The sequence below is a fragment of the Ceratotherium simum genome, chromosome 18 (assembly GCF_057802395.1).
Source record: "Ceratotherium simum simum isolate JZ-2026a chromosome 18, ASM5780239v1, whole genome shotgun sequence".
Lineage (NCBI taxonomy): Eukaryota > Metazoa > Chordata > Mammalia > Perissodactyla > Rhinocerotidae > Ceratotherium > Ceratotherium simum.
Window position 1 is genome coordinate 54,529,530 of NC_141917.1, and position 15,599 is coordinate 54,545,128.

The window sequence follows — 15,599 nt, forward strand, 5'->3', positions numbered from 1 at the left end:
TAAAAGGCATCCAAATCAGAAAAGAAGTAAAATTGTCATTATTTGCAAATAATATGTTTTATATATAGAAAATCCTAAAGACTCAGCCAAAAAACCGTTGGAACTAATCACAAATTCAGTAAAGTTGCAAGATATAAAATCAATATGCAGAAATTAGTTGTGTTTTGATACACTAACAATGAAACATCTGAAAAAGAAATAAAGACAATATCCCATTCACAATAAAATCCAAAACAAGAAAATAGTTTGGAATAGATTTAACCAAGGAAGTGAAAGATCTTCACAATAAATACTACAGGACTTTGATGAAAGAAATTGTAGAAGACATAAACAAATGGAAAGATATCTTGAGTTCTTGGATTGGAAGAATTAATATTGGCAAAATAACTGTACTACCCAACGCCATCTATAGAATCAATGCATTCGGTATCTCAATTCTAATGGCATTTTTCACACAAATAGAAAAAACAGTATTAAAATTTGTATGGAATGATGAAAGTCCCCAAATATCCAAAGCAACCTTGAGAAAGAAAAGCAGAGCTGAAGGCATCACACTTCCTGATTCCAAACTATGCTAGATATATATAACAAGTAAGCCTTATATATCATATATAATACATAACTTGCATATATGTCATATATAATGAAATATTGTTATTCAGCCTTGAGAATAAAGAAAATCCTGCATTTGTGACAACATGAGGACATTATGCTAAGTGAGATGTCAGACACAGAAAGACAAATACTGTATGATATCACTTATATGTAGAATCTAAAAAAGCTGAACTTGAAGAAACAGAGAGTAGAATGGTGGTTATCAGGGGCTGGGGAATGGGGTAATTGATATGTTGGCCAAAGGGTATAAACTTGTAGTAAGAAAATGAATCAGTTCTGGAAATCTAATGCAAAGCATTTTGATTATAGTCAACAATACTGAATTATATACTTCCAAGTTGCTAAGAGTCTAGATCTTAGTTGTTCTCACCACAAAAAAAGAAATAATAAGTATATGACATGATGGAGGCATTAGCTAAAGCCACACTGGTAATCATATTGCAATATATAAATGTATAAAATCAACACATAGTATACCCTAAACTACACAATGTTATGTGTCAATCATATCTCAATAGAAAAAAACAAAAATTTATCCCATCACTACACAAAACAATTGTACTGCAAAACAAGAAAATCTCTTCCTTCCCATAAATCCAAGCAGAAACTGATTTGTTTTTTGTCAATATAAATGAGATTTATATAGATAAAATCATGAAGTCTTTTTTAATATATTCCTTCATTCGGCTTAATTATTTTATGATTCACCATGCTGTGTATTTCAATAATTTTCTTGCATTTTTTAAAGACTTTATTTTTTAGAGCAGTTTTAGTTTATGTTTAATGAAATTGCATATAGGTACAATCATTTCTATATACTCCCTGCCCCCACACATGCATAGCCTCCCATATTATCAACATCACTCACTAGAATGTTACATTTTTTCCTAAGGATGAACCTACATTGAGAAATTATAATCACCCAAAGTCCATAGTTTATCTTAGGGTTAATTCTTTAATGCTGTATATTCTATGAGTTTGGACAAATGTATAATGACACATACCCATCATTATAATACCATACGGAGAGTTTTCACTACCCTAAAAATCCTCCGAGATCTGCCTATTCATCTCCCTCCTACTCATTCCTAGCAACCATTGATCTTTTCCTTTTACTTTTTTTTAAATACTTTTATTTATTTATTTTTTTCCCCCAAAGCCCCAGTAGATAGTTGTATGTCATAGTTGCACATCCTTCTAGTTGCTGTATGTGGGACTCGGCCTCAGCATGGCCGGAGAAGCGGTGCATCGGTGAGCGTCCGGGATCCAAACCCGGGCCGCCAGCAGCGGAGCGCGTGCACTTAACCGCTAAGCCACGGGGCCAGCCCTGATCTTTTCATTGTCTCGATAGCTTTGCCTTTTTGAGAATGTCATAGTGTAGAATCATTCAGTATGTAAGTATGTAGCCTTTTCAGTTTGGCTTCTTTTATTAGTAATATGCATTTAAGGTTCCTCCATGTTTTTTTTATGCTTTGATAGCTCATTTTATTTTAGTGCTGAGTAGGATTCCATTGTTTGGATGTTTATACACCCACCTACCAAAGGACATCTTGGTTTCATCAAAATTTTGTCAGTTTTGAGTAAGGCTGCTCTAAACACCCATGTGCAGATTTTTTTATTGACATAAGTTTTAAACTTCTTTGGGTAAATACTAAGAAGTGCTATTGTTGGATCATATGGTAAGAGTATGTTTAGTTTTGTAAGAAACTGGCATATGTCTAAAGTGGCTATACCATTTTGTATTTCCACCAGAAATCAATGAGAGATCCTGTTGCTCCACGTCCTCACCAGTATTAGATGTCATAAGTGTTCTGGATTTTTGCCATTCTAATAGGTGGGTAGTGGTATTTCATTGTTTTAATTTGCATTTCCCTGATGACATGTGATGTAGAGCATCTTTCCATATTTTTTGCCATCTGTATATCTTCTTCCATGAGGTGACTCTTAAGGTCTTTGGCCTAGTTTTTAACCAGGTTGATGATTTTCTTATTTTTGAGTTTTAAGGGTTCTTTGTACATATTTTTATTTTTTTATTGCGGTAACATTGGTTTATGACATCGTATAAATTTTAGGTGTACATCATTATACTTCTATTTATGCATAGATTACATCATGTTCTCATGTTCACCACCCAAATACTAATTACAATCCATCACCACACACATGTGCCTAATCATCCCTTTTGCCCTTGTCCCTCCTCTCTTCCCCTCTGGTAACCACCAATCCAATCTCTGTCTTTATGTGTTTCTTTGTTGTTATTTTTATCTACTACTTAATGAGTGAGATCATATGGTATTTGACCTTCTCCCTCTGACTTATTTCACTTAACAAAATACCCTCAATGTCCATCCATGTTGTCACAAATGGCTGGATTTCATCATTTCTTTTGTCTGAGTAGTATTCCATTGTGTATATATACCACATCCTCTTCATCCATTTGTCCCTTGTTGGGCACTTAGGTTGCTTCCAAGTCTTGGCTATTGTGAATAATGCTGCAATGAACACAGTGCTGCATGTATCTTTACACATTGGTGTTTTCATGTTCTTTGGATAAGTACCCAGCAGTGGAATAGCTGGATCATATGGTAGTTCTATCCTTAATTTTTTGAGGAATCTCTATGCTGTTTTCCATAGTGGCTGTACCATTTTGCACTCCCTCCAGCAGTGTATGAGAGTACCCTTCTCTCCACATCCTCTCTAACACTTGTTGTTTCCTGTCTTGTTAATTATAGCCATTCTGACAGGCGTGAGGTGATAGCTCATTGTAGTTTTGATTTGCATTTCCCTGATAGTTAATGATGTTGAACATCTGTGTGTATTGGCCATCTGTATATCTTCTTTGGAGAAATGTCTGTTCAGGTCTTTTGCCCATTTTTTAATTGGGTTGCTAGTTTTTTTTGTTGGTGAGATGTATGAGTTCTTTACATATTTTGGATATTAACCCCTTATGAGATATATGGTTTGCAAATATCTTCTCCCAATTGTTAGGTTGTCTTTTCATTTTGTTGATGGTTTCCTTTGCTGTGCAGAAGCTTTTTAGTTTGATGTAGTCCCATTTGTTTATTTTTTCTATTGTTTCTCTTGCCCAGTCAGACATGGTGCTTGAAAATATGTTGCTAAGACTGGTGTTGATGACAGTACTGCCTAGGTTTTCTTCTAGAGGTTTCATGGTTTAAGTCTTACATTCAAGTCTTTAATCCATTTTGAGTTAATTTTTGTGTATGGTGTAAGATAATGGTGTACTTTCATTCTTTTGCATGTGGCTGTCCAGTTTTCCCAACACCATTTATTGAAGAGACTTTCCTTTCACCATTGTATGTTCTTGGCTCCTTTATTGAACATTAGCTGTCCATAGAAGTGTGGGTTTATTTCTGAGCTTTCAATTCTGTTCCATTGATCTGTTTGTCTGTTTTTGTGCCAGTGCCATGCTGTTTTGGTTACTATAACTTTGTAGTATATTTTGAAATCAAAGAGTGTGATAGATCCATCTTTGTTCTTTTTTCTCAGGATTCCTTTAGCTATTCAGGGTCTTTTGTTATTCCATATAAATTTTAGGATCCTTTGTTCTATTTCTGTGAAAAATGTCATTGGAACTTTGATAGGGATTGCATTGAATCTGTAGATTGCTTTAAGAAATATGGACATTTTAACTATGTTAATTCTTCCAATCCAAGAGCACAGAATATCTTTCCATTTCTTTGTGTCTTCTTCAATTTCTTTCAACGTTTTATAATTTTCAGTGTACCAGTCCTTTATCTCTTTGGTTAAATTTATTCCTAGGTATTTTATTCTTTTTGTTGCAATTGTAAATGGGATTGTACTCTTAATTTCTCTTTTTTCTACTTCGTTGTTAGTGTATAGAAACACAACTGATAGTTGCATGTTGCTTTTTGTATTCCACAAAATTACTATATTCATTTATTATTTCTCAAAGTTTTTTGGTGGATTCTTTAGGGTTTTCTATACATAAAATCATGTCATCTGCAAATAGTAACAGTTTCACTTCTTCCTTTCCAATTTGGATCCCCTTTATTTCTTTTTCTTGCCTGATTGCTCTTGCCAGGACTTCCAATACTGCGTTCAATAAGAGTGGTGAAAGTGGGCATCCTTGTATGGTTCCTGTTCTTAGAGGAATAGTTTTCAGTTTTTCTCCATTGAGAATGTTGTTAACTGTGGGTTTGTCACATATAGCCTTTATTATGTTGAGGTACTTTCCTTCTATACCCATTTTATTCAGAGTTTTTATCATAAATGGATGCTGTAGCTTGTCAAATGCTTTCTCTGCATCTATTGAGATGATCATGTGATGTTTATTCTTCATTTTGTTAGTGTGGTGTATCACGTTGATTGATTTGTGGATGTTGAACCATCCCTGCATCCCTGGAATTAAATCTTGCTTGATCATGGTGTATAATCTTTTTAATGTGTTGTTTTATTTGATTTGTTAGTTTTTTGTTGAGGATTTTTGCATCAATTTTCATCAGTGATATAGACATGTAATTTTATTTTTTTTGTGTTGTCCTTGTCTGGCTTTGGTATCAGGGTAATGTTGGCTTCATAGAATGAGTTAGGTAGCTTCCTCTCCACTTCAATTTTTTGGAAGAGTTTGAGGATAGGTATTAAGTCTTCCTTGAGTGTTTGGTAGAATTCACCCTCTAGGAAGCCGTCTGGTCCTCGGTTTTTTTGGGAGGAGGTTTTTGATTTCGTTTCAGTCTCCTTACTGGTGAATGGTCTATTCAAATTTCTATTTCTTCTTGATTCAGTTTTGGAAGTTTATATGATTCTAAGAATTTATCCATTTCTTCTAGATTATCCAATTCATTGGCATATAGCTTTTCATAGTATTCTCTTGTAATCTGTTGTATTTCTGAGGTGTCCATTGTAATTTCTCCTCTTTCATTTCTGATTTTATTTATTTGAGCCTTCTCTCTTTTTTCTTGGGCCTAGCTAAAGGTTTGTCTATTTTGTTTATCTTATCAAAGAACCAGCTCTTCTTTTCACTGATTTTCTCTGCTTTTTTTTTTTTTTTTGATCTCTATTTCATTTATTTCTGCTCTGATTTTTATTATTTCCTTTCTTCTACTGATTTTGGGCTTTGTTTGTTCTTCTTTTTCCAGTTCCTTTAGGTGCATTGTTAGATTGTTTATTTGAGACTTTTCTTGTTTGTTGAGGTAGGCGTGTATTGCTATAAACTTCCCTCTTAGAACTGCTTTTGCTGTATCCCATAAGTTTTGTCATGTCATATTTTCATTTTCATCTTGTTTGATTTTAAATGATAGATTGATTGTTCTCTGCATTATGCATTGCGTTTTCCTGATGCTTTGTATTCTTGTTAATTTTTTATTGGATTCTAGATTTTATTGGCTGCTGAATATTTTTATATTTCCATAAATCTTCTTGAGCTTTGTTATGGATGTAGGATGTAAGTTAAGGAGGTTTGCCAATAATTTGATAATTTTATAATTAATTAGAGAGGACTACAGCAGTGCTTACTCTGTGGCTAATTATACTCTACTGCTGAGGCCACAACTTCTTATAATAAAAATTTCCCATGGATTTGGATTTATTCTTTTAGCTGTAATTCACTTGTTTTCTATCCTTCAGGGATGACTGTCTACTATATCTACATATCAGTATTATAAATTATTATTTTCATACATTTTGCCTGATTTTTTTCTTTTGGTGGTGTTGTTTCAGGCAAAAGTGTAAGCTTAGCCCTTGTCATTCCATCTTGGGTGGAAACTGAAGTAACTGTTAGTGTTTTAATGGGAAGTATAATGAATTTTTAAGCCATTTGGGAAGTACTAAGATCTTTACAACATTGGGTTTTCTTTTCATAAGCATGATATTTTTTCCTATTTATTTAGATCTCCTCTTTTACCCTTCTACAGAGTTTCTTTTCAATAATTATTGTAGACACATCAAAAACTTATAAATATTTTATACTCATATTTACTTTTGTAACTTTTATGCTGATATATAGAATTGCAATTTAATCTTGTGTTTTGGTTTTGTATCCTTCAAACTTACTCGTTTTCTTGTTAGTCTTAATAACTTGATAGAAAATTATAATATTTTAATATAAAAATTTTAAAGATCCTCAAATAAAAATCAGTTATTTTCTTTATTCTAATTACATCTCTGTCATGTTCATTTCTGGGACCTCTAGAACAGTTTTGAATATGTGGCAAAAATGAGCATATAAATTTTGTTCTAGATATAATGAAAATGATTTTAACATTTGGTCATTAAAAATGACAGATGAGAAACTGATTGCTTTTTCATCATTTGAGATGATATTTTATTTTACTTGTAAATTTTAAGACAGTGAATTACAGTCTTATAATTTTTAAACATTAAAGCAACTTGTGTCTTCCACAAACCCAACTTGGAAGTTATGATTATTTACTGCAGCATTCAATTTCTAAATTTTGTTAAATATTTCCCTCTATTTTTGTGACTGTGATTACCCTTTAATATTTTTCTATAATATCCTTGCTGAGTTTTGATCACAAGGGCCTATTAGCCTAATATAATCACATGAAGAATCATTTGGGGTTATTTTTTTCCTATTCTCTGAAGAATTTTCTGTGAGATTATAAACATTGTTTTTTGTTTGTTTTTTCAGTGTTTGGTGGAACATTAAAGGAAATTAACTGAGCATCATTATTTATTTGTTGGAAATTTTAAACTACTTATTCAATGTGTGTGTTTGTGTGTGTGTGTGTACAGGTTACAATAGATACTGTTGAAGCATTCCACATATCCTCTATGTCTTTGCATATCAGTGCATATAAGCTCACCTTCACACAAATATCTGCTTTTCTTGCCTGAGTGTTTCTACTCCCTCTTGAGCTCAGCTTAGTACCAGACGAGGGGTACCAAAGATGTAATGTATTGTATGCCCAGCACTCCAACAATGACTCTGACAGGATTTGGTGTATGCATACCCCAACTACCTTGCCCTTCTAATGGGATAACTCTGACGTGCAATTCTTTATAGCTGCTCTGAAAATTCTCTGATGATTTAGTTCCAGTAGCCAAAAGTGATAGCTTGTTTGATAACCCTTTTTTCTCTCATTTTGTTTATTTTTACAAATTACTGCACATATTTAATGGATACGTTTTGATGATCTTTGACATATTCATACACTCATGATACTATCACTACAATCACATATCCATCTCAGCCCCCTATCTCCTGAAAACCACCATTCTACTCTCTGCTTCTATGAATTTGACTATTTTAGATACCTTGTATAAGTAGAATTATGCAGTATTTGTCCTTCTATGACTGACTTATACTTACTATAATGTCCTTCAGGCCCATCCATACTGTCACTAATGGTAGGATTGTCTTCATTTTTAAGGCTGAATAATATTCCATTGTATGTATATACCATATTTTCTTTATCTAATCATCCATTAATTGATATTGGGGTTGTTTCCGTATCTTCACTATTGTGAATTACACAGGCATACCTTGGAGATATTGCGAGTTCCATTTTAGACCACTGCAATAAAGTGAATATCACAAAAAGCAAGTCACACTAATTGTTGGTCTCCCAGTGCACATAAATGTTATTTTTACACTACACTGTTGCCTATTAACTGTGCAATAGCATTTTGTCTAAAAAAAAATGCCATACCTTAGTTAAAAAATACTTTGTTGCTAAAAAATGCTAACCATTATGTGAGGCTTCAGCAAGTTATAAGCTTTTTGCTGGTAGAGGGTTTGCCTCAATGTTTATGACTGCTGAATGATCAGAGTGGTGGTTGCTGAAGGCTGAGGTAGCTGTGGCAATTTCTTAAAATAAGACAACAATAATGTTTGCTGCCTTGATTGACTCTTCCATTCAAGAGCAATTTCTCTGTAGCATGCAATGCTGTTTAATAGCATTTTACCCACAAAAGAACCTCTTTCAAAATTGGAGTCAATGCTCTCAAACTCTATCAGTGCTTTACCAACTAAGTTTATGTAATATTCTAAATCCTTTGTTGTCATTTCAGCAATCATCACAGAATCTTCATCAGGATTAGTTCTATCTCAAGAAACCACTTTCTTTCCTCATCCATAAGAAGCAACTCCTCATCTATTAAAATTTTATGAGATTGAAGCAATTCAGTCACATCTTCAGGCTCCACTTCTAATTCTAGTTGTCTTGATATTTCCACCACATCTGCAGTTACTTTCTCCACTAACGTCTTAAACCCTTCCAAGTCATCCACAAGGGTTGGAACCAACTTCTTCCAAACTCCTGTTAATGTTGATATGTTTACTTCTTTCTATGAATCATAAATGTTTTTAATGGCATCTAGAATGATGAATCCTTTCCATAAGGTTCTCAATTTACTTTGCCCAGATCCATCACAGGAGTCACTATCTATGGCAGCTATAGCCTTACAAAATGTATTTCTTAAATCATAAGACTTGAACATTGAAATTACTCCTTGATTCCATGGGCTGAAGGATGGATGTTGTGTTAGCAGGCATGAAAACATCACTAATCTCATTGTATATCTCCATCAGAACTCTTAGGTGACTAAGTGCTTTGTTAAGGTGCAGTAATATTTTGAAAAGAATCTCTTTTTTTTTTGAGCAGTAGGTGGTGTTTTTAACAGTGGGCTTAAAGTGTTCAGTAACTTATGCTGTAAACAGATGTGCTGTCATCTAGGCTTTGTTGTTTTATTTATAGAGCACAGACAGAGTAGATTTAGCATAATTCTTAAGGGCCCTGGGATTTTCAGAATGGTAAATGAGCATTGGTTTCAACTTAAAGTCAACAGCTGCATTAGCCCCTAACAAGAATGTCAGCCCATCCTTTGAAGCTAGACATTGACTTCTCCTCTTTAGCTATGAAAGTCCTAGATGGCATCTTCTTCCAGTATAAGGCTGTTTCATCTACATTGCAAATCTGTTGTTTAGTGTAGCCACCTTCATTAATTATGTTAGCTATATCTTCTTGAGAACTTGCTGCAGCTTCTATACCAGTACTTGCTGCTTCCCTTTGCACTTTTATGTTATGGAATGACTTTTTCTTTAAACGTCATGAACCAACCTCTGCTAGTTTTAAACTTTTCTTCTGCAACTTCTTCACCTCTCTCCACCTTCATAGAATTGAAGAGAGTTAGGATTAGGCTTTGGCTTGAGGGAATGTTGTGGATGCTTTGATCTTCTATCTAGACCTTTAAAACATTCTCCATATCAGCAATAAGGCTGTTTTGATTTCTTAAATCATCCATGTGTTTACTGGAGCAGCATTTTTAATTCCCTTCAAGAACTTCGCCTTTGCATTCACAACTTGGTTAACCAGTGCAAAAGGCTTAGCTTTTGACCTATCTCAGCTTTCAACATGCCTTCCTCACTAAGCATAATCATTTCTAGCTTTTGATTTAAAGGGAGAGATGTGTGAATCTTCCTCTCACTTGAAGAATTAAGAGGCCATTGTAGAGTTACTAATTGGCCTAATTTTAATATTGTTGTGTCTCAGGAAATAGGTAGGCCCAAGGAGAGGGAGAGAGATGGGGAAAAAGCTGGTCAGTAGAGAAGTCAGAACACACACATTTATTGGTTACGTTTGCCATCTTACATAGCCACAGTTTGTGGCACCCCAAAACAATTACAATAGTAACATCAAAGATCACTGATTTCAGATCACCATAACAAATATAATAATAATGAAAAAGTTTGAAATATTGTGAGAATTAGCAAAGTGTGACACAGAGACACAAAGTGAGCAAATGCACTTGGAAAAATGGTACTGGAAGACTTGCTCAGTGCAGAATTGCCACAAACCTTTATTTGTAAAAAGCACAGTATCTGTAAAATGCAATAAAGTGCAGCCCAATAAAACAAGGTATGCCTGTACTACAATGAACATGGGAATGCAGATATCTCTTTGATATCTTGATTTAAAATCTTTTGGATATATAACTAGACATTGGACTGCTGGATCATAAGGCAAGTCTATTTTTAATTTTTAAGAAATCTTCATACTGTTTTCCATAGTAGCTGCACAATTTTACATTTCTACCCACAGCATACAAGAATTCCCATTTTTTCCACATCTTTACCAATGCTTGTTAATCTTTTTTATTTTTGATAATAGCCATTCTAACAGGTGGGAGGTGATATCTTATTGTGATTTTGATTTGCATTTCCTGATGATTATTGATATTGAGCATCTTTTCATATATCTATTGGCCATTTATATGTTCCTTTGGAGAAAATTCTATTCAAGTTCTTTGCACACTTTTTAATTGGAATATTTGGGTTTTTCCTATTGAGTTGTATAAGTTCCTTATATATTTGGAAATTAACCCCTTATCAGATATACAGTTTGCAAATATACTTTCCCATTCCATTGGTTGCTATTTCATTTTGTTGATTGTTTCCTTTGCTATGCAGAAGCTTTTTAGTTTGCTGCAGCCCAATTTGCTTATCTTTACTTTTGTTACCTGTGGTTTTGGCAACATATACAGGAAATCATTGCCAAAATCAGTATTATAAAGCACTCCCCCTGTCTTCTGTGAGTTTTACAGTTTCAGATCATACCATTTTATTGATAAATACCTATATTAATAAAGAAGAAAAATCTCAAAAACACAACCTATCTTTACAAGGGGCTAGAAAATAAACAAACTAAGCCCAAAGTTTACAGAAGGAAGAATATAATAAAAATTAGAGCACAAATAAATCAAAGCGAGGATAGAAAAATAACAAAAAAGATCTACAAAAGTGAGTTAATTTTTTTGAAAGATAAAATTGACAAAACTTTAGCTAGACTAAGAAGAAAAAGAAGAGCCTCAAATAAAATTAGAAATGAAAGAGGATACATTACAACTGATGCCACAGAAATACAAAGAATCATAAGAGAATACTACTATTATATGCCAATACATTGGATAACCAAGAAAACATGAATAAATTCCTAAAAATATACAACATAATAAGACTGAATAAAGAAGAACTAGGAAATATAAACAAAGTAATAATGAGTAAGGAGACTAAATTAGTAATCAAAAATCTCCCCAACAAAGAGAAGCCTAGGACCAGATGGCTTCATGGGTAAATTCTACTAAACATTTAAAGAAGAATTAAATACTTTTGAAGACGCCAATCCTTTTGAAACTCTTCCAAGATATTGAAGAGGAAGGAATAGTTCCAAACGCATTTTATGAAGTCACCATTATCCTCATACCAAAGCCAGACAAGAAAAATATAATTAAATAAATTACAGGCCACTATCCCTGATGAACACAGATGCAAAAATCCTCAACAAAATTCTAGCAGATCTAATTCAACAGCGCCTTAATTATACACTATCATCAAGTGGGATTTATCCCTGTTATGCAAGGATGGTTCAACATGTACAAATCAATAAAAGTGATACACATTAACACAATAAAGAATAAAAATCACATCATAGTCTCAATAGATGCAGAAAAAGCATTTGAAAAAATTCAACACACGTTCTTGATAAAAATGCTCAACAAAGTAGGTATAAGGAACATACTGCAACATAATAAAGGCCATATATGACAAGCCCATAACTTTCATTAGAGTCAATGGTGAAAAACTGAAAGCTTTTCCTCTAATATCAGGAACAAGACAAAGATGCTCACTCTCACTGCTTCTATTTAACATATAGTGGAAGTCCTAGCCAGATCAATTAAGAAAGAAAAAGAAATTAAAAATCCAAATTGGAAAAGAAGTTAAGTGGTCTCTGTTAGCAGATGACATAATCTTAAATGTAGAAAATTCTAAAGACTCCCTCAAAAAGCTGTTAGAATAAATAAATTTAGTAAAGTTTCAAAAGATAAAATCAACATACAAAAATCAGTTTGTTTCTATACATTTACAATAAAGTATACAAAAAGTAAATTAAGAAAAACAATCCTATTTATAATAGCTTCAAAAATAATAAAATACTTGTAGAGACTGCTGGGAAGCTGATGGTGTAGGAAGACTCTGAATTCACCTCCTCCCATGGACACAACAAACTTACAACTACCCTGGGAAAAATTACCCCTGAAAGAGAACCGGAAACTGGATAAAAAGAACCCTCACAAAAAGGGACAGTGCTGACTGAGGTGGAAGAAGCAGAAATTCCTTTCTGGAGAGGAAAAAGCCACATTCTAGCCATGGCACTTCATAGCCAGGAGAAATCTTAAGGTATGAAGCATTCCCTTGAGGAGCAGGGGATCTGAGCAGGAGAGCTTTGCCATAATTAGTAGCTTTTGAACTCAGCACAACGGAGATGAGTGCCATAATATCCGGCTTTGCTGGCTATTAAATAAAATGGGGAATACCCCCAGAAAAGCTATCAAACATAACAGAAAGAAAAGCCTGCTCTTAAAGGGCCCATGCACAAATTCACCCATTTTGGAATGCAACCTAAAATCACCAGAAAGAAAGGTACACAGTCCTATGGTGAAAAGGAGTCATGTGATAGGCTCTGGGCACATATCAGTGAGGCAGGAGGGAGAGAGCACCACCTCCCCAGGGACTTAGATTTGGCAGCAGCCATTATTGTGACCTAGTACACGTGTGCAGATGCTGGCAGATGCCATTGGAGTTCTTCCCCTAGTCTGTTAGTGCAGGGGTCTGCCCCACCCACTAGAGCACCAATTTAATTCAGCTCAGCCAGGGCAGGCAGCCTGTCCTAGGGACTGGCCCCACCCCACAGTAAGCCCTCAGGCAACTTAGGTGGGATGTGTGGGACTTGGCAGTGGGGCCAGTAGGTTCACCCCTGTGGGGCACGGTATGTATGAGGGGCAGGCCTGCACTGGTGGAGTCTGTGGGGCCCCTGCAGTGAGGTGAGTGGGTCTGCTTCAGTGGGCAGGGTATGTGCATGGGGCAGGACTGCACTGATGGGGTACGTGGGCCTGCAGGTGATGAGGCTTACCAGCTGAAGTAGACTTCTGCCTCTCAAACAGCCACATAGGGGATTGGCCCCACATTCCAATGCCTGAAACAATTATGTGCTGCCGTACCTGGGGCTGACCCCACCCAGCTGCACTACTTGGAGAGCTGACAACAGCATTGCATGCCAGAGGCCTACAGCAATTGTAAGCCCCTAAGCCTAGCAACCAACCATGCTGTGGGCCTACTCATTTAGTAGAAAAACTGCAGCAGGAATGTGCTATTACACCTTGCAGCCAACTGTGCTGGGGATCCCCATACCTAATAAAGTGACTGAAGGGACCATAACAGCTACACACAGCTGAGCATTACAACCAGCCAGCCAGGGGGACAGCCTAGCCTCCCCGTACAACTGCAGCAACAGCAACCCCAACACAACAGAAGGACACACGTAGCCCACACAGGGAATACTCTTGCAACATTGGGAACTGTTGATGAGAGGGAAGCATGCTGCTTGGCCTCATAAGGCATCACTTGCATAATGCCACTTCTCCAAGATCAGGAGATGTAGCTGATCTACCTAATACATAGAAATAAACACAGAGAAAAAGGAAAAATGAGATAAAGGAATATGTTCCAAATAAGGGAACAATACAATTCCTCAGAAAAAGAATTAAATGAAACAGAGATAAACAATTTACCTGACAAAGAGTACAAACTAATAGTCATAAGGATGCTCACTGACTGGGGAGAAGAAAGGATGAATTCAGTGATAACTTCAACAAAGAAATGGAAACTACAAAAAAGAACCAATGGAAACAAAAAATACAATAATGGAAATTAAAAATTAATTAGAAGGAATCAATAGCAGAGTAGATGATACAGAAGAGCAGATCAGTGAGCTGGATGAAAGATTAGAAGAAATCTTCCACGCTGAACAGAAAAAAGAAAAAACGAATGAAAAAGAATGAGGACAGTCTAAGAGACGAGACCTCTGGGACAACATCAAGTGTACTAACATCCATAATATAGATGTCCCAGAGGGAGAAGAGAGACACAAAGGAGCAGAGAAGCTATGTCAGGAAATAATAGCTGAAAAACTTCCTAACCTAAGGAAGGAAACACATCCAGGCACAGGAAGCACAGAGAGTACCAAACAAGATGAACCCAAAGAGGCCCACACCAACACACATTGTAATTAAAATGTCCAGAATTAAAGATAAAGAGAGCATCCTACAAAAGTGCAAGAGAGAGACAAAAGGTTACATACAAAGGAAACCTCATAAGCCTATCAGCTTACTTCTCAGCAGAAATCTTACAGGCTAGAATGGAAGAGCACAATATATTTAAAGTGCTGAAAAGAAAACCCTACAGCCAAGAATACCCAGCAAAGTTATCATTCAGAATGGAAGGAGTGATAAAAAGTTTTCGACACAAGCAAAAACTAAAGGAGCCTATCACCAATAAACAAGCCTTACAAGAAATGCTAAAGAGATTTGTTTAAGTGGAAAAGAAAATACCACAAATAGAAATAAGAAAATTATCAAAAAACCCAAAACAGAACAATAAAATCACTGATAAGGCAAATATACAGTAAAGATATCAGATCAACCACCTATGAAGCTAATGTGAAGGTGAAAATACAAAAATACTAAAATTATAGATTTCCATGATAAAAGGGTAATGCATAAAACACACAATAAAGAGGTTAAATATGATATCAAAAACATAAAATATGGGAGGAGGGGACTAAAAGAGGAGAGCTTTTAGCAAGAGGTCAAACTTAAGAGACCAGCAACTTAATATAGATTACTATGTACATATGTTATCATATGAACTTCATGGTAATCACAAACCAGAAACCTATAATAAATACACAAAAAATTAAGAGAAAGGAACCCAAACATAATACTAAAGAAAGCCAACAAACCACAAGGGAAGAGAGCAAGAGAAGAAGATAAGAACAGAGAAAAATTACTAAAACACCCAGAAAAAAAGTGACAAAATGGCAATAATCACATACTTATCAATAGCTACTTTAAATGTCAATGGACTAAATGCTCCAATGAAAAGGCATAGGGTTGGGGTCGGCCCCATGGCATAGTGGTTAAGTGTGTGT

The 15,599-nt window shown here is 35.1% G+C and overlaps 1 protein-coding gene across 2 annotated transcripts in view; it reads left to right on the forward strand.

The window, feature by feature from the left end:
- LOC101393611 (Golgi-associated RAB2 interactor protein 6-like) overlaps positions 1-15,599 on the forward strand; it is a 108,063-nt gene that overhangs the window by 43,401 nt on the left and 49,063 nt on the right. For both annotated transcript variants that reach the window (XR_015555124.1, XR_015555123.1), the window contains exon 2: positions 2,368-2,449. The gene's annotated coding sequence lies outside the window, so the exon portion shown is untranslated. The remainder of the gene's footprint in view (positions 1-2,367; positions 2,450-15,599) is intronic.